Source organism: Lissotriton vulgaris, chromosome 1_2, assembly GCF_964263255.1.
Source record: "Lissotriton vulgaris chromosome 1_2, aLisVul1.2, whole genome shotgun sequence".
Classification (NCBI taxonomy): domain Eukaryota; kingdom Metazoa; phylum Chordata; class Amphibia; order Caudata; family Salamandridae; genus Lissotriton; species Lissotriton vulgaris.
In genome coordinates this window covers 71609711-71630513 of record NC_141686.1, presented here as the reverse complement: position 1 = coordinate 71630513, position 20803 = coordinate 71609711, and the positions used below count along the sequence as shown (strand labels likewise).

The window sequence follows — 20803 nt, the reverse complement described above, 5'->3', positions numbered from 1 at the left end:
TGTGCATGTGCTCAGAATGTATTTATGTATTGGTTTAAATGTGGAGTCGCCTTCTGATGCCTGGTGTCCGTTGTGGAGTCAGTTACCGCTTGGACTCCTGGCTGACGAGACGCTCCTCCTGTGATTGGAAACCTACAATAAACTTATACTTGGAATTCATTCCTCTCTCAAGAGTTTCTTTAAAGTCTTTCTGTCTTCTACATATTGGCGACGATCGGGATTTTGTTTCCATCACCGACCCCACGCAAAGGAATTTATTTTGGCTAATTTTTTACTTCGTCGAAATTGGATTACTTTGGTGTTCTGACCCAACGATTCATGGAATTTATGTTTCGTGTGGATTAATTGGTCGAGTTTTTGTTGAGGAGGAGCGGATTTGTGACTGTTTTCTCGACATTGCGTTTCATTGGAACGTGAATCGCAACTTGAAGATAACCAGCTGAATGTTAAAAGTCTCCTACAAAACTTTAAACTTGTGGTTGAAGTTTAAGTCGTTCTGAAGCTACAAAATCTGATTTTTCAAGGAGTGCTTTTGAATTACGCGCTTACCGGCCTGTTTGGAACTCCGGCATCGCGTCCTGGAGCGTTGGCAACGCGCCCTTCTCTTCGAACTTCCACTCGCACTTGCTGAGTCTTGGAACTCTGGGGCATCAACGTACTCGTCACGACGCTCACGTCATGACGCTACACACGGCGGACATCTTGGAGAAGTAAGATACCTCACCAGACACGTCACGACGCTCTCGTCACGACGCTACACACGGCGGACATATTAGTGAAGTCGGAAGCTTCAGCTGGTGATGTTGGAATTTTATCGGCGTTTGTAGCGTCTGACTTATCTTCGTGTGATCTCGGCGATTCACACGCCTTTCTTCAAGCGTTTATCTACCTGTTTTTGAAGCTGTATTTAAGCGGTATTCAAACTGTTCTGTAAATTTTAACGAAATTTTCTCTTGCAGCAAATTCGTTTTTACAGGTTTCATGTTTATTTGTGTTAAAGTTTTCACGCATTTATAACGTATTTGCATATTACCTGGGTATATATCTTGCTATTGTCATTGTATATTTTGTTTTAGCAATATGGCCTCGGTTAGGGAGGTCACACAACCCCCTCCTTTTCTTGAGAAACCTGGGAAGCCTACTTTACTATGGTCTGAGTGGTTTGGCTTATTTGAGAATCACATTTTGGCGATTGATGCTTCTGACTATTCGCCTCCTAGGAAGTTTGCTCTTCTTTTTGGCAGTCTTGGGTTGGCTGCGCAACGTATTTTTAAGAGTTTGGTACCCATTCCCCCTCCTGCTGCTCATTCAGGGGATAGTGAATGGAATGTTTACATAGAGGCTATCGCCAGGTTGAAAAAGCAATTTGAAGAATCTCCTAACATCATGCTGGAGAGGCACAATTTTTATAAAAGAAGACAAAAGGAGGACGAAAAAATTGACGAATATATTTCTGCACTGAGAGTATTAGCTATCACCTGTGATTTTGGTCCTTTACTTGACAATTATATCCGCGATCAATTTGTGTTTAATTGTTCTTCCACTAAAGTAAAGGAAAGAATTCTTAGTTGCAAGAATCCCTCACTATCCGAGGTTATTGACCTTAGCCTAAGTATCGAAAGGTCAGTAACCTCTACTAAGGCAATGGCGTTGGATACTGTTACTAAGGTTAATTTTATTTCGGATGATGTGTCTGAAGATGGTGTATATGCTGTTACTAATAAAGAAGCTAAAGAAAAGTGGCAAGCAAGTAGATCTAGTGGTAATACAAATAAGCAAAATTCTTGTTTTAGATGCGGGTCCAAATTCCACATTGGGAATTTTAAAGGGTGTCCTGCCATGAATAAACGTTGTGTTTTGTGTAAAAAAATAGGTCACTTTCAAAAGGTGTGCAGATTTCAGAAGAAATCTGTTAAAGTCAACTATGTGGATATGAATGACTGTTGTGACACCTTTGATAATCTAATGTTAATGGTTGAGTGTGATGATTCTGAACCTATTAAGGGACCTTTGTGTGAAGCTGTAATTGACAATATTAAATTACAGGTAATGGCTGATTCTGGAGCTCCCATTACTATACTTAGGGACTCTACATTTTTTGATAAATGGGGAAGGAATGTGAAGTTAAGTCAGTCGGATGTCAATTCTAAGGCTTTCGGGGAGAAAGATATTGACATGAAAAATAATGAGATTAGGCTATGCGCGGACCTCAGGGGTCTCAATAAAAACATCAAAATCGATTGTCACCCTCTCCCCAAAATTCAGGAGCTGTTGGCGAATCTGGGTGGCGCTAGGTGGTTTTCTTTGCTGGACTTAAAATCCGCTTACCACCAGATTCCCTTGTCCAAGGATTCTCAAGAGTTAACAACCTTTGTGACCCCGTTTGGTGCTTTTAAGTTTCTGAGGCTCCCATTCGGGTTAGCTTCAGCAGCTAGCGTTTTCCAAAGGTTGATGGACTCTTTGTTCGGGGATCTGATGGGGGTTCAAGCATATTTAGATGACATTTTGGTCTTTGCTAAGACAATGGAGGAACACAATGTGCTACTTAAAAAGGTTTTGTCCATTCTTGGCAGTAGGGGTATGACAGTCAGGGAGGACAAATGCAAGTTTGGAGTGTCTGAGTTAGAGTATTTGGGCCATTCTATTTCAAAGTCAGGCATTAGACCTAAGTTTTCTGTCGTTAGGGCGTTAATGGAAGCCAAACCTCCATGTGATAAGGACACTTTACGTTCGTTTCTGGGCCTAGCCGAGTACTATGCCAGATTTGTCGAAGGGTACGCTCAGGTCGTGGAGCCTCTGAGACTGCTTTTGAAGAAAGGTCAAAAGTTTGTTTGGTCAAAAGAGTTGGATGAGACTTTTGCTAAAATCAAGGACTTAATTGTCTCTGCACGTGCTCTCCAGGCGTTTAGAGATGATTCTATGTGCGTTATTGCAGTTGATGCAAGCATGAAAGGGCTTGGTGCAGTGTTGTGTCAACAGGTAGAAGGTAAAGAGCACACGGTAGCTTTTGCTTCTAGATCTTTGAAGGACTTTGAAAAGCACTACAGCACGATTGAAAGGGAGGCGTTGGCCTGTGTGTGGGCGGCCCAAAAGTTTAAAATGTATATCTGGGGACGCAAGTTTATTATGCTATCTGATCACAAACCACTTTCGTTTATTTTCAGCAAAGTTTCTGGTACCAATAGTCTTTCGCCTAGGCTGACTAGATTGGTTTCTAAACTGCAAGAATTCAATTTTGAATTGAGGCACATCACAGGAGGTAAAAATTTCAGGGCAGATTGCTTGTCCAGGATGTTGATGGACAGGGATGATGAGGATGACTTGGTGGAGGAGGATGTGGAATGTGTCTCTTTGGTGGATGCTGTGGAGGAGTGGAGTTCAGCCATTTCTGAAAAGGATTGGAATGAAGCTAGTGAGTTGGATGGTGTTTTGTCACAGGCCTTGGAGTTTTCGGCTAAAACTTGGCCAGATGTTAGGAATCTGTCGGGGGACCTCAAGAATTTTGCTCAGGTGGCAGAGGAGCTCTCAGTCAAAGATGGGGTTTTGTTAAGGGGTGATAAGTTCGTTCCTCCCAGTGGTTTAAGGAACATGATTATCAAATTAGCACACGAGGGTCACCTTGGTGTGACCAAGACTTGTATGAGAATCAAAGCTCATTATTGGTGGCCAGGTATTGACTCACAGGTTAGAGCTACGGTGGACAGTTGTGAAGAATGTCTTTTGTCTGATAAGCATTGGAAGACTCACCAGGCCCCTTTACAACCTTCTCAATTTCCGGGGATGGCTTGGGAGAAGGTGGCTTTAGATTTCTCTGGCCCATATAAAGTTCTTCCGGAAGGGAAGAGGTACCTTATCCTAGCGATGGATTATTTTTCTAAATGGATGTATTATAGGTTTGTAGAGGCTCCAGATTCAAGTAATACCATTTCTTTCCTTGAGAGACTGTTCTTGTTGGAAGGGGCCCCTCGCACCTTGGTGACTGACAACGGGACCCATTTTGTCTCTGACAAGATGTGTAGATTTTTGAAATCACATGATGTGAAGCAATTGAAAGTGGCACTTTATTCGCCTTCATCGAATGGTCTGGTGGAGCGGGGCAATAAAGTTTTGAAAGAGGGAATTCAGACAGCCATAGCTTCTGGTGTGGATGTTTTTAAATTTTTGGAAAAGAAAATCTGGAACTATAACGTATCACCGCATTGTACAACTCAAGTGTCCCCTTTTCAATTGTTGCGGGGAAGGGAATTTCATTCTCCTTTGTTTCCGGCTTGGTTAAGGAAAGTGGAGGGTGTTCAAGTGTCTCCTGTTAGTGAGGATCTGGACCTTGCGGTCAAGCGGAAACAGGCTGTTATGAAGGAAAATTTTGACAGGTCAAAGGGTGTAAAGGAGGTTCAAATGTTGGTGGGAGATTGGGTTATGATCAAGAAACCCTATAAGGTCGCAAAAGGCTTATCCATGTTTTCAAGTCCCGTCCAGATTCTTAAAGTCAGTAAGAATGCAGTTTTTCTGGGGGACAAGGGTTGGTGGAACGTTAGACAGCTGGCAAAGCTGACTGCAGATCAAGCTGCCCTTATCTCTAGGAGGAAAAATTTATCCATTCAAGAGGGTTGCGATTGGTCTCATTGGCTCCAGCCAAAAATGGTTCAAGTTTGTGATGAACTCCCCTCTGCTACACCTGTTATTTCTAATGTTCCCTCCCCTGTTCTGGATTCTGTAGTTTCCCCTGCTGTTCCGTCTTGCAGTCGTAGTGGTCGCATTAGAAGACCTCCTGCAAGATACAACGAGTTTATTTCCTTTTAGTTTTGGGTTTCTTTGTTTTTCTGGTTCTGTATAAGGGGGAAGGTAATGTAGTGTATTGTATCTTGTATCTTGGTTACTGATAGTTCTATTCTAGCTATTCTATTTAGTGTGCACATGCCTGTGCATGTGCTCAGAATGTATTTATGTATTGGTTTAAATGTGGAGTCGCCTTCTGATGCCTGGTGTCCGTTGTGGAGTCAGTTACCGCTTGGACTCCTGGCTGACGAGACGCTCCTCCTGTGATTGGAAACCTACAATAAACTTATACTTGGAATTCATTCCTCTCTCAAGAGTTTCTTTAAAGTCTTTCTGTCTTCTACACCCAGCTTATGAAAAACCTGCCAGGCACATGTCCTATCTGTAGTCATCTTTTCATAGAATATTTTGCCTTGTGACTCTGTGAGTGCTTTTCATTGTATAAAATAATGTAGTGGTCCAACATTACGTCTTTAGGAACCCACCGCCTCTGTAGTGAATTCCACGCAGGTTTAGATGAATTCAAGGCTTTATTTCAAATATGTACAGCAGTAGTAAAAAGGTGCTGCCAGCTCGGAAGAGAATCATGAACTGACCAGCACTCTAAGCATATTACAGATATACATTCTAAATGACATGTGACCATTCCAATAACAATTCCCTAGCACATGCAACCCTAGTTACAATACACATCACTACACATCCCCTCCTTAAATATACAGATTGATCAACAACAAAAGAATTACCCAGCATAACAAAATATTAAAAAAATAAGAAGAAATTAAACAGAGAGAAATAATTATTTACAAACAAAATCCTCCAAAAATTTTGGAGCAACAATGTTTCTTCCACATCTGGTGGAAGTTTGGGAACGTAACACTTTATCAGTTGATGAATTCACAATGTTTGGAATTTGTGAAGAATCAGTACCATGGTTTGAACATGTGTTGGAAGAAGATTGGGAATGTGGGAGCAAAGACTCCGAAGAATCTGCAAAGACCTCAGAATCACTCAGTGGAACCAAAGGCTGACAAACCCTTCCATTAGAAGGAACTTCATCACAGTTGGAAGAAACAGAACCTGAATCAGACAACCCCACTGGAGATAACCACCAAAATTCACCAACATCAACCACCTCCTCCTTCTTTGTTTTACTAGTATTAGACATTCTGGCCAAAGTATTTTACTTAAATGATGAATGGATCCATCATCCAACATAACAGTGTTACGCATAACTTTAGTTACAGTTCCAGGATCCGAAAAACGAGGTTGCAACTTACCAACCTTCCTAGTCAACTTGACCCTAACTAGTTGACCAACGCTAACGTGAGTGTCTTTGGTCCCATGTTTCTTATCATAGTAAGATTTGTTCTTATTCTGAGATTTACATATGTTGTCAATGACCTTATCAGCAGTCCAAATGTATTCTCTGCTTCTGCCCATCCATACAGGATTTAACTTGGAATAGGGAAATCTGCCTCTCATTAAACCAAAAGGGCTTTCACCACACGTTTCATGAATAGTGATTCTATATGACCACAACATTTTATCTAATGCATTGTACATATCTTTCCTATTCTTACTGGCAAGTTGTAAAGTTCCCTTAATAACTCTGTTAACCCTCTCAACAACTGAGTTACCTTGAGGATGATAAAGTGCTTAAAACCTTTGTTTAATACCTGTAGAATCCATAAAGATTTTCATAGCATCAGATTTGAATTGAACACCGTTGTCGGTCAATATAGATGCAGGAAGACCTTCCCTGATAAAACACTCATCCAGAAAAGTTATGACAGCATCAGTATTGATCCTATCAACAACCTTCAGTTCGATCCACCTTGAAAATAAATCAACTAAAACTAGAATATGCTTAATAGAATCATCTTGCCACACGATTGGCCCCATAATGTCTAAAGCTAAATCCTCCCAAGGCAATCTAGGACAACTAAGAGATGACATCGGGGGATTGAGTGTCTTTTGACTTTTGTCAGAAAATTCACACTGAACACAATCACGCACCGACCTTTCAATCTCCATATCAATACCAGGCCACCAGTACAAGGCCTTTACATTCTTCTTGGTCCTGGCAATACCTGGGTGTCCCTCATGCCCTAAAGATATAATCTTCTGACGCACACCAAAAGGGGGCACAAGTTTATCACCACGACACAAGAAATTATCCTCAACACTGAGTTTGTCTTTGACCTCCCAGAATGGCTTAAACTGGACTTCAGTTTTAGGTTGAACAAACCACCCCTGGTTGATTTTGTCAACACTGAGTTCGTCTTTGACCTCCCAGAATGGCTTAAACTGGACTTCAGTTTTAGGTTGAACAAACCACCCCTGGTTGATTTTGCCTTTAACTGCTTCTAATGTAACATCCTTGATAGATTCAGATTCCCATTCCTCCTTTGACAAACCTTGTGCACTAGAAAAAATGCCAGCAACACAATAATCATTCCACGAGTTAAGATCAATTTCCTTCATGGGCAAAGGTAACCTACTTAAAAAATCAGCCACCACATTTTTCGCTCCAGGTACATATTGTATGGTATACATATAATCCTGAAGTCTCATTGACAGTCTAGCAATCCTAGCTGATGCCCTGCTCAAACTTTCTGTAGTAAGAAGTTTAGTTAAGGGTTTATGGTCAGAACGTAAGGTGAATTGTTTACCCCAAATAAATTTGCGAAAATGTTCCATTGACCATACAACAGACAAGGTTTCACGCTCGATCACAGAGTACTTTTCTTCACAAGGCGATAAAGAACGAGAAGCGAAGGCTATGACCACTTCACCGCCCTGCTCAGAAACCTGTGACAAAACACTTCCCAAACCAACCCCGCTAGCATCAGTCGTTAAAAACGTTTTTGCACAGGGGTCAAATCCCTGCAGCATAGGTGCATTAACAATGGCTGCTTTAATTTCTTTAAATGCACTTTTACATTTTTCATCCCACAAGAAAGGTGACTTATTCTTCATCAAAACACGCATGTGAAAGGTTTTTTGTGAGAATTGGTTAACAAATTTCGAGTAGAACTCAGCTAAACCCAAAAATGATCTGAGCTCCTCCTTGGACTTGGGCTCAGGTGAGTTTACAATGGCTTCTACTAATTTTGCTTTGGGCTTAATACCTCCATCACAAATTTCATGTCCGAGGTACGTAACCGACCTCTCAGAGAATTTACATTTGCTAAGTTCTCCCACTAACCCATTGTCATCTAAAATTTTCAACACTTTCCTCAGAAGATTGTCATGGTGAGTCTTATCCTTTCCCATGATCAAAATATCATCTTGGAAGAATATCACACCTTTGATGTGTCCGAAAAGGTTAGTCATTAATCTTTGAAATACAGCCACAGCAGAGGCTAAGCCAAAAGGCATTCTCTTAAACTTAAAGCAGCCAAAAGGAATGGCAAATGATGTTAAATGTCTACTCTCCGGGTCAAGTACTACTTGATGATAAGCTGCCGATAGGTCTAAGGTGGAAAATACCTTGGCATCTTTAGTGAGGGACAACATCTCATCTATACGTGGGAGTGGATATTGATCAACCAAAATCTGGCTGTTCAAATATCTCAAATCCACACACAAACGGGCCTTTCCGTTGGCCTTGCGTGCGACGACCAACGGAGAAACCCATTCAGCAGCCTCTACAGTTTCAATGATGTTAGCATTAAGTAATTTGTCCAATTCAGACTTGACTTCATCCTTGATAATGACAGGAATATTCCTAGCCTTATGGATTTTAGGAACAGCATTATCTTTTAATCTAATTTGGTGTGTAAAACCTTTGAGTTTACCCATGTTCCCAGTGAACACAGATGGAAATACATTCATTTTTTTGTGTCTTCACTAGTGCAAGAAACCAAAACCTGTTCCTTGCTGTTTGGATCCAAAATTATATGTAAACTTCTTTGATCCCTCCATCCAAGAACAGAAGGTCCATCTTTGGAAACATATAATTTACATGTAGCGTGTCTTCCTTTGAATCTAAACATTAGAACTCTAAAACCTAATATCTCAATAGTGTTATCAGTGTAGCTAACTGGTGAAATATCAGAGGGTTCTAACCAATTCCCAATTTGATTAATAAACTTCTCCTCCCAAACATGCTTATTGACAATAGTATAAGGTGACCCTGAATCTGCAGCCAGTTGAGTTACAATTCCTCCTAAAGACACTTGACAGAAAGGTTTGCTAGAATCAAGATCAGAAATATTCAAAACTACCTTCTTTTTAACTATATTCTGTACCAGTAGTACTTCCTCATCTGAAGATGAACTAACATTTTGTTCATTTTCTTGAATGCATGCAATTTTGCTTTTGAAATTCTTATAGGTTTTCTTTTTACAAACATTTGCAAAATGGCCTAAAACACCACAATTCAAACACTTAGTATTTTTCGCTGGACATTTAGGATAATGAGCAAGATGAGAATGACTTCCACATCTATAACAAACAGGGTCAGGACCTTTTTTTGAATCATAAGTATCCCTTCTCATACTCCCTGCTTTGAAATCTTTGTTATGTTTAACAAAAGTTTTACCCTCCGAAATTTTGTTAACAATCTCAGATTCCTTTTTGTCATTGGAAACGGAAGCTTTAGCACAGCGTTCAGAAAGTTCTGCCTTTTTAACCATGGCAATAATTTCTTTTAAAGATGAGTCACCTTCCACCCACCACTTGTTCTGTATAGTTTTAGTTTTAGTGTACATGACAATCTGATCACGAATAAGATCATCGTGAAGCTGGGCAAATTTGCATTTGATAGCTAACTTTCTTAAAGCAGAGACGTAATCCTCAACTGATTCGTTTTTTTCTTGCTTGCGTTGGAAAAATGAATGTCTGGTGACAGCAATGCATACACAAAGAGAAAAATAGTCATCCATATTCAATAACGCTGCATTGAACACATCAATATCTCCTGAAGATCTGTCAGTCTTATCAAGTTGATTGTAAATTCTTAATCCTTCTGGACCCAGACCCAACAATAAGATTCTTTTCTTCCTTTCCTGTGTAAAAATACCACTGACATCTTCAAGATTGGCTATGTAATTAAGAAAGTACTCCTTCCAATCTAGCCAAGCAACTGGAGGATCACCAGGAATAATTAAAAATTCTCTCGGTGGATTTAAGTTTAATCCATGAATAGATCTATCTCCACTAGCAGTAGCTTCACTAGTGTCAGGCATATTGAAGCAGAATTATGCAATCAAGTAAAATATTGAAATCCTTGAAAACAGAAGTATAATAATAGCAGGCAGCACCTTAGTAATACATGAAAATTAAGTAAGAATTAAAACAATAAAATAGTGAAAATACCGTGAGAATTGAATTGAGAACTCCTCCGATTTGTTTTCTTTAATAAGTGAGATCGCGATGAAATTTGGTTTCAAAGTTCCGATTTGTTAGGAGAAAAGATCGCGGTGAAATCACTTTGAAAATGTAAATAAAGATGGCCGCCGACGTGACCCTACGTGAGGTCGTACCCAGAGTGCATCAGGATATGAAGGACGCACTTGCAGTGACGCACAATAATCGGTGACGGAGCAAGAGAAGTTCTGACAAGAAGCCGCGTCTTTTAAAAGTGCAGTGAAGGCGGCTGGTGCGGCAGCAGTTGACAACGGAAGCCACTTCAAAGAATGCGGAGGTAGCACTGGGGAATTATAATAAAATAAATAACGTAGATCTCACCGCAATAGAATTGTAAGGTTTCACAGAATCGTAGTCTTTGATGTAAGCACCAACAGCAGGAAAGCCTCTTGATAATCGGGTAGAAACGAAGAAATCCAAAAAAAAAAAAAAATTACGATGTGTTGTTTCATGAAATCCAATTCATAGTTGAAAGGCTTCCCTCGTCGCCAAATCTGTAGTGAATTCCACGCAGGTTTAGATGAATTCAAGGCTTTATTTCAAATATGTACAGCAGTAGTAAAAAGGTGCTGCCAGCTCGGAAGAAAATCATGAACTGACCAGCACTCTAAGCATATTACAGATATACATTCTAAATGACATGTGACCATTCCAATAACAATTCCCTAGCACATGCAACCCTAGTTACAATACACATCACTATAGCCTCCTTTCCTCACCAGAAGCTTAGTAGTCGTTAAAAGGAGAGCAAACCATTATTCATGAAGGTAGAGGTGTTTATATGCTGGGACAGTGCATGTGGGCAGGCTGTTAGAAGTAGAGCAATGGGGTTTGATAGCTGTAGATAATAAGACTACGGGGTTCCAGTAAGGAAGGCGTGCATTTGACCCAATGTTGTCAAAGCCGCCCTAGGGAAGAACCAAGGCATCTAGCGTGGATAATGCTAGAACATGTCTGTTGAGAGAGGATCACAGCATGTAGGAAGATGGCTCTGTATATATTATACCAAAGTAAGGTATGATATGCACAAAGTCCAGTGAATTACCAGAGGTTTACAGAGGCTCAAGTAGATAACACTAAAGGCTCTATTTGTGGTAGTGTGGTAGAGCAGTTAGACTTATATTTGGGCTGTATAAAGCATTTGTTGCACAGACTCAGGCAATAAATGATTGCACAAACTCAAAGACTGAATCCAGACTAGTTGTTATGTATAAAAAGAAGTTTTTTGGCTATTTTATTTCTAGATCGAAGAAATACTCAGTTTCAGGTAAGTAGCAGTTTTCAAAGCAGTAATACTTTCAAAAAGACTGTATGAAGGGTTTTTCAAGGCAAAAGATATGCTTTACAGTCTTAGTAGTGCTTTTGTATTTGTCAATCAGAAACAGTAGCACTTAGCAATGTAAAAGATAGACAGTTGAACACTATAGATAGAACACAATGCATTCCTATGGAAGGAAAACAATGTTATGCACTAGCAGGTAAGTACTGGATTTACAATCACAGTCTTCGGGGGTTTGGACCAACACTGGACAAGGTTCAGCTTAAGGTAGATATTGCAACGCCAGCAGCACTGGGGCAGCAGGATGCAGAGGTCACTGGCCGCAATTAAATCAATGGAGGCTGAGGCCACCTTGAAGATGCACGGTTTGCCGGTAAGTAACCATGGTTTAGGTTCAGCTCAGGGGTGCCAAAAGGCAGTACCAAAGCTTCAATGGAGAATGTCAGTTGCACAAAGAGGCTCCAGGCTTGGAACAGAAGGCTGGCTGAGGGTGACCACCTGCTGGGCAGGTGAGTTGGACGGCTGGGGGAGGTCAGAGCACTGTCAGTTGGGCTCTCCAGGGCCAGAGAGCCGAGGATACAGGGTTACCTTTTGGTGTTGCAACTTCTTGGTCGAAGTTGGGAGCGGTCAGGGGGACCCCTCGTGTAGAGGCGGCTGGCAACTTTGTGGGGTCCAGGAGAGTTAAGCCACCAATGGAGATGAGGCCAGACTCCTGGGTAGATTTTACAGGACTGGTGAGCCACGCGGGCCATAGGCGTTGGGTGCAGAGTGGACAGGGGTGGTGGATCCACCTGGATCTGGAATCCTTTGTGTAGTTTCTTTTGGATAGGGCCACTATCCTTAGGAGATCTGGTCTTGGCTGAAGAGGGGCAGTCTTAAAGGTGTTTTTAGAAGTGGCTGGCCATGGGACAGGCAATGTCTTCTTCGCAGGGTCTTTGAGCAGCGGACAGACTAGTAGGGTTGGGGCAAAATCACTAGTCGTCTTCCAGGCTCGGTTGCATGGCAACTTCTTTATCCTTTTCTTCTAGGGTCACAGAAATCTGAGTATCAAGGTTTAGGGGGACCCCTGAATACTGAATTTAGGGGTGTTACTGGTGCTGGCAGATGGTAGCCAATTGGATTCTTGCATTTAAGGTGACTACACTCCTATAATGTCCCATCCCTTTGGGGAAGGGGCATCACCTTAGCCTGATAGGGTTAAATCCTTCAATTCGAGGAATTCCTAAGGAGGGGTCACTTCAGTTCAGGGCACCTTAGGGGTGGTCCTGGCAGAGAGGGGACACACCTCTCCTGACTGCTAAGTTCCCCACCGACCTTGCTGCCAATAGTGTGACTTGGTCAAGGGGGCGGGCATCTCCACTAGCTGGAGAGGGCCTGGCTAGCATAACAAATGTCAGGTAGCCTTTGAGGTGCACCACCCTGAATGCTGTTCCTGCTTGGGAGTAGGTGTGAAGTACCTCCACCGCAAGTAGTCTTTCTCCCTGGCCCACGAGATCACATGAGGCTCCCACCTCAGGGGGTCAGAAACATGCTGTGTGTGGCAGGCTGGTGCAGACTAGTCAGCTGGACACAAGAGAGTTGGTAATTTTTCAGGGGTATCTCTAAGATGCCTTCAGAGTGCATTTTGTAATTAATCCAACACTGGTGTCAGTGTGGGTTTATTATGCCAAGGAGTTTGATGCCAAACTCCTTAACAGTCAGTAAAGCCAACATGGAGCTGTGGACTGTGGAGCTCGTAATGACAAACACGCAGCCCATGCACTCAATATGGCTCTGCTGCACTTGCAATTTCTCTGAGTGGATCATACACTGTAGGGGCACATTGCTCATGCAACTGTGTCCTCACCTGTGGTATAGTGCACCCTGCCTTAGGGCTGTGAGGCCTGCTAGAGGGGTTACTTACCTATGCCACAGGCAGCAGTTAGTGGGCATGGCACACAGGGATGTGTGCCATGTTGACGCTTACGTTTTGTCTGCACCAAAACACACTCTGCAATGGCAGGGTGTATGTGTTTGGTGAGGGGCCTTTGAGGTTGGCACAATACATATTGCAGCCCTTAGAGACCATCTGTGGTCACAAGACCCTTTGTACCATTGGTACTATTTACAAGGGAGCTACACGTGAGGAAAAGTGCCAATTCTGAAAACAAAGATACAGTTGGGAGAAAGAAACTAGCCCTGGGAACCTGATTGGCAAGGACTCAGGGCACATTCAGTCAAAGTGCATCAGAGATCTGGCAACAAGTGGGGGGGGGGGGGGGGGGGTACGACAACAGAAGCCCACTTTCCTACACAGCAGTTCTCCTTAGGTCCAAGCAATGAACCAAATCCTGGTCCATAATAGTATCGGAAGCTCCTCCTGGCATACAGGGGGCCTCATTTATGAAAAGTAACGCATCGCTGAGTGAAAACAGCGATGCATCTCTTTTCATTGCGCCCTTCTTGCGACACCAATGATGCATCATATTTACAGTAAGACACATCATGTCGCAAGGAGTTACAGATACGTCAGTATTTCCGACATATCTGTAGGTGTAAAAATGACGCATTGCTGGAGTGTGTCACAAAAGTGACGCAACTCCAGCAATGGGTCATTACACATGGGCAAGCCCTATGTTAAATGTGCCTGCATAAGTCTTTCGCCTGCCATGAGGCGGGCATAAGATATTGACACATTTACGTTCTTGAAGTGGCGTTGTGAAATCTTATAGATTTCACTGCGTCACTTCTAAGACCCTTCTTGCGTCGGAAACCCCCCACTGCATACATTATACCTGGCGCAGGTATAATGTGGCGCAGGGGTTTACAAAGTGACGCATCTGCCTAGATGCGTCACCTTATAAATATGGTGCAACAAGGTGCATTTTTTATGCCGCTGGTGCGTCACAAAAAGTGACGCACCGGCGGTGCAAAAGTGACGCAAGTGCTTATAAATAAGTCCCAGGGTTTCCACAGTAATCACAATCCGGGCACAGATTCTCCTTATGCAATATCCTCCACTTTGACGACCCCTCCTGGCATATTGGGTCACCACAGCACAGTAGTGTGGCTTAGTGCTTCCTGCCTAGTGCTTCTGATACGGCTCATAACAAAGTAGCCCTCTCCTGATATACAAGGATCGCAGAACAAATACTGCACATGAACAATTGCCCAATCGGTGCACAACCTTACACCTTGCTCAGGGAATCCTTGTGCATGTCTCCCCACTGGACCTGTCCTCCAAAGCTCTCCGCTCACTCACAAGGCACAGTGGTCCTGGCAACAGGCAGGCAATGGTGCTCCGTGGCAAGTGTTCTTGGTGTCCTGGGTGATGTCATCTCACCAAGAAGGGACACTAGCAGGCCTTTGCCTCCAGTTCTGGTCACAGGCAGACGTCTTGCAGAGCTTCCCCTTCTTACACAAGCAGTCTGGCTGATTGGCAGATGACAACTTGTTGGGGACTCAACCTCCCCTTCTTGTGGTCCTTTTCCAGGCACCAAATGTAATTTAGTGTTTGAGTCTTAGTTTTACGTTGGGGTTCTGCTTCTTTTGAAGTGGACACTTCTCTCTTTCTTCTTTCTGCATGAAAGATGTCTGTCACAGTGGGCATGATTTTGAAGCTGAATGACTCACAACACAATTCATGGGAGTGACCAGAGTATACAACTGGATGTCAGCCACAGTGATGCATGCGAGAACAAAGTTGATTCCACGCTCACAGACCTACTATTTATGATTACCTTATCAGCCCCATTTCCATTCCTGAGAGCTGCCCAGGCCTCTTCCTTGTGATCTATCACTGAACCAAAGAGCAACCTCTTGAAATATACAGATAGTCTCTCCCTTCCCTCCAGTGTATGTCCCTCCCAGCTCACAGGAAGGCAGTAATGTACAAATCTGTCTGGCGGTATTTCCCTCCTCCACATGGCTTCACCAGGCAGGCCTGGGCTTCCTAAAATGGAAACCAAGGCTCCTCATTGTAATGTAACATTGTAGGTACATTAGCACTCATTATACATTCACAGCACACTTAATGCACAACTTGTCACGTCTGTCAGTTACACCATTATAAGTACAGTTTCTTCTCATCCAGCACAGACATCGACTTCAGCCACGCCACAGAGCTTCAATGGACGGACCACAGCTGCGTCCACTTCACCTTCAAGAGAACGACGACCCACCAACACCAGCAACAGACCGCCCGCAGAAGCTGGAACAAGATCACAGCAGACCAGCTCGCCACCTCCCTGAGCCAACACCCTCCTGCCAGCTCAGCGAACCCCAGCCAGGCCGCCGACTACCTCACGAAGTGGATCAGCAACTGCGCGGACGAACTCGCCCCGCTGAGGACCCCGCCTAGCAGACCCGGCAGCAAGAAGGCCCCATGGTTCACCGACGAACTCAAGAGCTCCAAGAAGAACTGCCGAGCCCTCGAGAAAGTCTGGAAAAGGGAACCGACACCGGACAACAGGACCTCCTACAAACTTGCCACCCGGAAACACCACCAGCTGATCCGCGCCGCCAAGAAAACAGCATTCAAGGACCGGTTGGACAACAACGCACACAACTGCAAGGAACTCTTCAACATCGTGAAAGAGCTTTCCAACCCCAGCGCAGGAAACAACGACATCACCCCATCGCAAGACCTCTGCAACTCCCTCGCCTCATACTTCCACAACAAGATCACGGACATACACAGCAGTTTCAACAACCAACCAACGCACACCACGACCGACCAGCCACCCCCCCCCACCACCACCCTCCACGCCTGGACCCCGATCAGCACCGAAGACACCATCCGCACGATGAACTCCATCCACTCCGGATCACCGACCGACCCCTGCCCTCACCACGTCTTCAACAAAGCCGACGCTGTCATCGCACCCCACCTGCGAGACATCATCAACACCTCCTTCGACACCGCCATCTTCCCTGAAAGCTGGAAACACGCCGAGCTCAGCGCTCTTCTCAAGAAACCAACAGCGGACCCCACCGACCTCAAGAATTACCGCCCCATCTCGCTTCTCCCGTTTCCAGCCAAAGTCATCGAGAAGACCGTCAACAAGCAGATGGCCGCCTTCCTCGAGACGAACGGATCCCTCGACCCCTCACAGTCCGGATTCCGAGCCAAACACAACACCGAGACCGCCCTCATCGCCGCCACGGATGACATCCGAGCCCTGATGGACAATGGAGAAACAGCGGCCCTCATCCTCCTAGACCTCTCCGCGGCATTCGACACGGTCTGCCACCGCACTCTAGTACGGCGCCTCAGCAACATCGGAATCCAGGACAAGGCGCTGGAATGGATCATCTCCTTCCTCGACGGAAGAACACAGAGAGTCCGCCTACCACCGTACAAGTCAGAGGCCTCCGAAGTCATCTGCGGCGTCCCCCAAGGATCATCCCTGAGCCCCACCCTCTTCAACGTCTACATGAGCCCCCTCGCGGCCATCGTACGCAAACACCACCTCAGCATAATCTCCTTCGCCGACGACACCCAGCTGATCCTCTCCCTGACCAACGACCCCGCCGCCGCCAGAGCCAACCTGCACGAAGGGATGAAAGAGGTAGCCGAGTGGATGACGACCAGCCGCCTGAAACTGAACTCGGACAAGACAGAGGTCCTCATCCTGGGCTCCTCACCCTCCGCCTGGGACGACTCCTGGTGGCCTCCCGCCCTGGGCACCGCACCCAAACCGACAGACCATGCACGAAACCTGGGCTTCATCCTGGACTCCTCCCTCGCCATGACCAGGCAAGTCAACAGCGTCTCCTCGGCGTGCTTCAACATCCTACGCATGCTATGGAAGATCTTCTGGTGGATCCCCACAGAGACCAGGAAGACCGTCACCCAGGCCCTCGTCACCAGCCGACTGGACTACGGCAACGCCCTCTACGCCGGGACCACCGTCAAGCTCCAGAAGAGACTCCAGCGGATCCAAAACGCCTCAGCCAGACTCATCCTCGACATCCCACGATCCAGCCACATCTCCGGACACCTGAGAGACCTTCACTGGCTCCCCGTCAACAAGAGAATCACCTTCCGCCTCCTCACCCACGCACACAAAGCCCTACACGACCAAGGCCCGAGCTACCTCAACAGCTGAGTCAACTTCTACGCTCCCAAACGCCACCTCCGATCAGCCAACCACGCCCTCGCCGCCGTCCCCCGCATCCGAAGAGCGACTACAGGAGGAAGGTCCTTCTCCTACCTGGCCGCCAAGACCTGGAACTCCCTCCCGTCCGACCTGCGCCTGACCCAAGACCACCTCTCCTTCAGGAAGAAGCTGAAGACCTGGCTGTTCGAGCAGTAGCGGCACCCCCCCCCCCCCCCCCAGCGCCTTGAGACCCTACGGGTATGTAGCGCGCTTTATAAGTGTCACTGATTGATTGATTGAGTTTCATTTAGTACACACATTCAATGTGTGTTCACTGTGCAGCACTGTAGCCTTTCTTCATTATACCAGAGTTTAATTTCTGCAAACACTCACTGCCAGCACACGCACATGCTCACCATGTGTGCCCTGCACAACATTTTTACCTTCATGTATTGTACATCACGCTAGCTTACATAGATTGAGCATATGGTCCATTGCGCCCCCACTGCATAGCACTACGGGCCAGATGTAGGTAACTTCAATTTAGCGAGTCCTTAATAGTGATTTTTACCGAATCGCTATTAAGGATTCACTAAATTGAATGTAGGTAGGAATCACTAAAATATTAGCTATTCCTTAATATTCCTTAATGACGAATCAATAATTGAGATTCATTATTAAGGAATACCTAGCCATTCATTCCTATGGGCTAGGAGGCCCATAGGAATGAATGGGAAGATATCCACTATTAGCGATTCGATATTACAGAATCGCTAATAGCGGGAGCTATTTCAAGGGTCCCATGGTGTCCAAAGGGCACCCTGTTGCACCCCTGAAATGTGCATGTGTGCACATGTGGCACACACACATGCCCTAAGGGCATGGATGTGTGTCACATGACACATTTAAAACAGCAGAAAAGTGCTTTTTTAAAGGAAATCGCTAATTACCACCAGCTTGAAGTTGGTGGTAATTAGCGATTCCTTAAGGCTGAAGTGTACTTTTTTTAGTGCTACGTACATTGCATTAAAGGAATCGGTATTTCTGATTCCTTAAATGCGAGAGCAAAATAAGGAATCGATATTTCGCGATTCCTTATTTTGCATATAACCGCTCAGTCTTTGGCCACCCACATCTGGCCCTACATCCCTACTGTAACGTATTCCTCTTAGGCATGCATACCCATTAGTACATGTATTCATCTCACATTTACTACATAGTACTGCTCTATCCCTGTACTGTACCCTTTCCAAGCAACATACAACCAGCAAAGAGTCACTATTCCTGAATTATGCAGTACCAAACATCACCTAATTTAGGACAAGTGTGAGTTAAGCAGACAGCCGCGGAACCTTTTTAAAAGGTGAGTGATCCTGTAGACCTCACTCCAGTGACAAGGGATAAAAAGGTTCTGTTCCCTACTACTGATATACTACATAGTATGCTGCCATCACTGCACTTTTGCTACTAAACTCCTGATAAAGGTAGTAGCCTTTCCATCACTATGAGGGTAGCCCTTTGGGCATTCCTCCTGGTTCAACAAGATTACAATCTGAGAGATAGGCTTATGGCAGGGTGCACACACATGATTCGCGTTCGCCTATAAAACAAAAGTCAACCTTAGAGATTCAGACAACAGTACTGGTGGGCATTCCGTGTTGGATCTCTTACGATGCAGAGGACTTTTCTGTCTCAGCAATGGTTTTTAAGTGAAGTCTAATACTCCTGTCTCACCAATTTAATCTATTATGGCCCTTCCACTGTTAACAGTGGTCTAGTGCTTGTAGCATCCACCGCAGCCTGGGTACTCAGTAATGACTACATCACACACAGAGCTTATTATTGAATGTCTTTATTCTTCTGTGTGTACCTTTGAACTTCACATTCTAAACTAAGCTTTCATTTAATTCCGCTTAACACCTACGTCGCAGCTCCACAGAGTCCAGTTGAAGCCAAAAGGGCTCTGTTATAAAAACTTGTAGGACACTATGTCTCCCCTCTGTTAAATAAAAATATATTGTTCTGTAAATCAACATATACATATTTATATCTCTTTAATTAATCTTTTTGGTGTGTTAACCATACAGCCTTATCTAGTTACTGGAAGCTGGTCCTGTGCTCCATGTTTTGTTTTTCCTGATGTAGTCATTTGCAAGAGTACTGCATTAGATGAGCCTTCTGTAATCCTGCATTACTTGCACTGATTATGTAATTCATGTCGTTTGCAACATATGAGCCTTTCGTTAATCCTGCATTAATTGCACTACTTATGTGATTCATATAGTTTTGGCCTTAATGTGTTTACAATATAGTGATCTATTTGTAACTGTGTTACTGTATGCTTTATTCAATCAATCAATCAATCATGGCATTTGTATAGCGCACTACTCACCCGGAGGGTCTCAAGGCGCTTGGGGGAAGGGGGGTCTGCTATTGCTCGAACAGCCAGGTCTTGAGTTGTCTCCTGAAGGCGAGATGGTCCTGGGTCAGCCGGATGTGGGTGGGGAGGGAGTTCCACGTCTTGGCCGCCAGGTAGGAGAAGGATCTTCCTCCGGCGGTGGCTCTTCGGATGCGTGGTACGGCGGCGAGGGCGAGGCTTGTCGAACGTAGCTGGCGGGTGGGCGTGTAGAAGGTCAAGCAGTCGTTGAGGTACTTGGGGCCCAGGTCGTGGAGGGACTTGTGTGCGTGGGTGAGGAGTCTGAACGTGATTCTCTTGCTGACGGGGAGCCAGTGCAGGTCCCTCAGGTGTCCGGAGATGTGGCTGCATCGGGGGATGTCCAGGATGAGTCGGGCGGAGGCGTTCTGGATGCGTTGGAGTCTTTTCTGTAGCTTGGCTGTGGTTCCGGCGTAGAGGGTGTTTCCGTAGTCCAGTCGGCTCGTGATGAGTGCCTGGGTGACCGTCTTCCTGGTTTCGGTCGGGATCCATCGGAAGATCTTACGGAGCGTGCGTAGGGTGTTGAAGCATGATGAGGAGACGGCGTTGACTTGTCTGGTCATCGAGAGGGAGAAGTCCAGGATGAAGCCCAGGTTGCGTGCGTGGTCTGTTGGCTTGGGTGCGTTGCCTAGGGCCGGGGGCAACCAGGTGTCGTCCCAGGCGGAGGGCGATGGTCCTAGGATGAGGACTTCCGTCTTGTCTGAGTTCAGTTTCAGGCGGCTGTTCTTCATCCACTCGGCGACGTCTTTCATCCCTTCGTGTAGGCTAGTTACGGCATTGGCGGGGTCACTGGTGAGGGAGAGGATCAGTTGGGTGTCGTTGGTGTAGGAGATGATGTTGAGGTTGTGTTGGCGTGCG

The 20803-nt window shown here is 45.0% G+C and overlaps 1 protein-coding gene across 1 annotated transcript in view; it reads left to right on the top strand.

Annotated features, from left to right (window-relative positions):
- The window catches only part of LOC147733933 (sodium- and chloride-dependent betaine transporter-like), an 865604-nt gene that overhangs the window by 714128 nt on the left and 130673 nt on the right, over positions 1-20803 (top strand). The gene's annotated exons all lie outside the window — the stretch shown is intronic.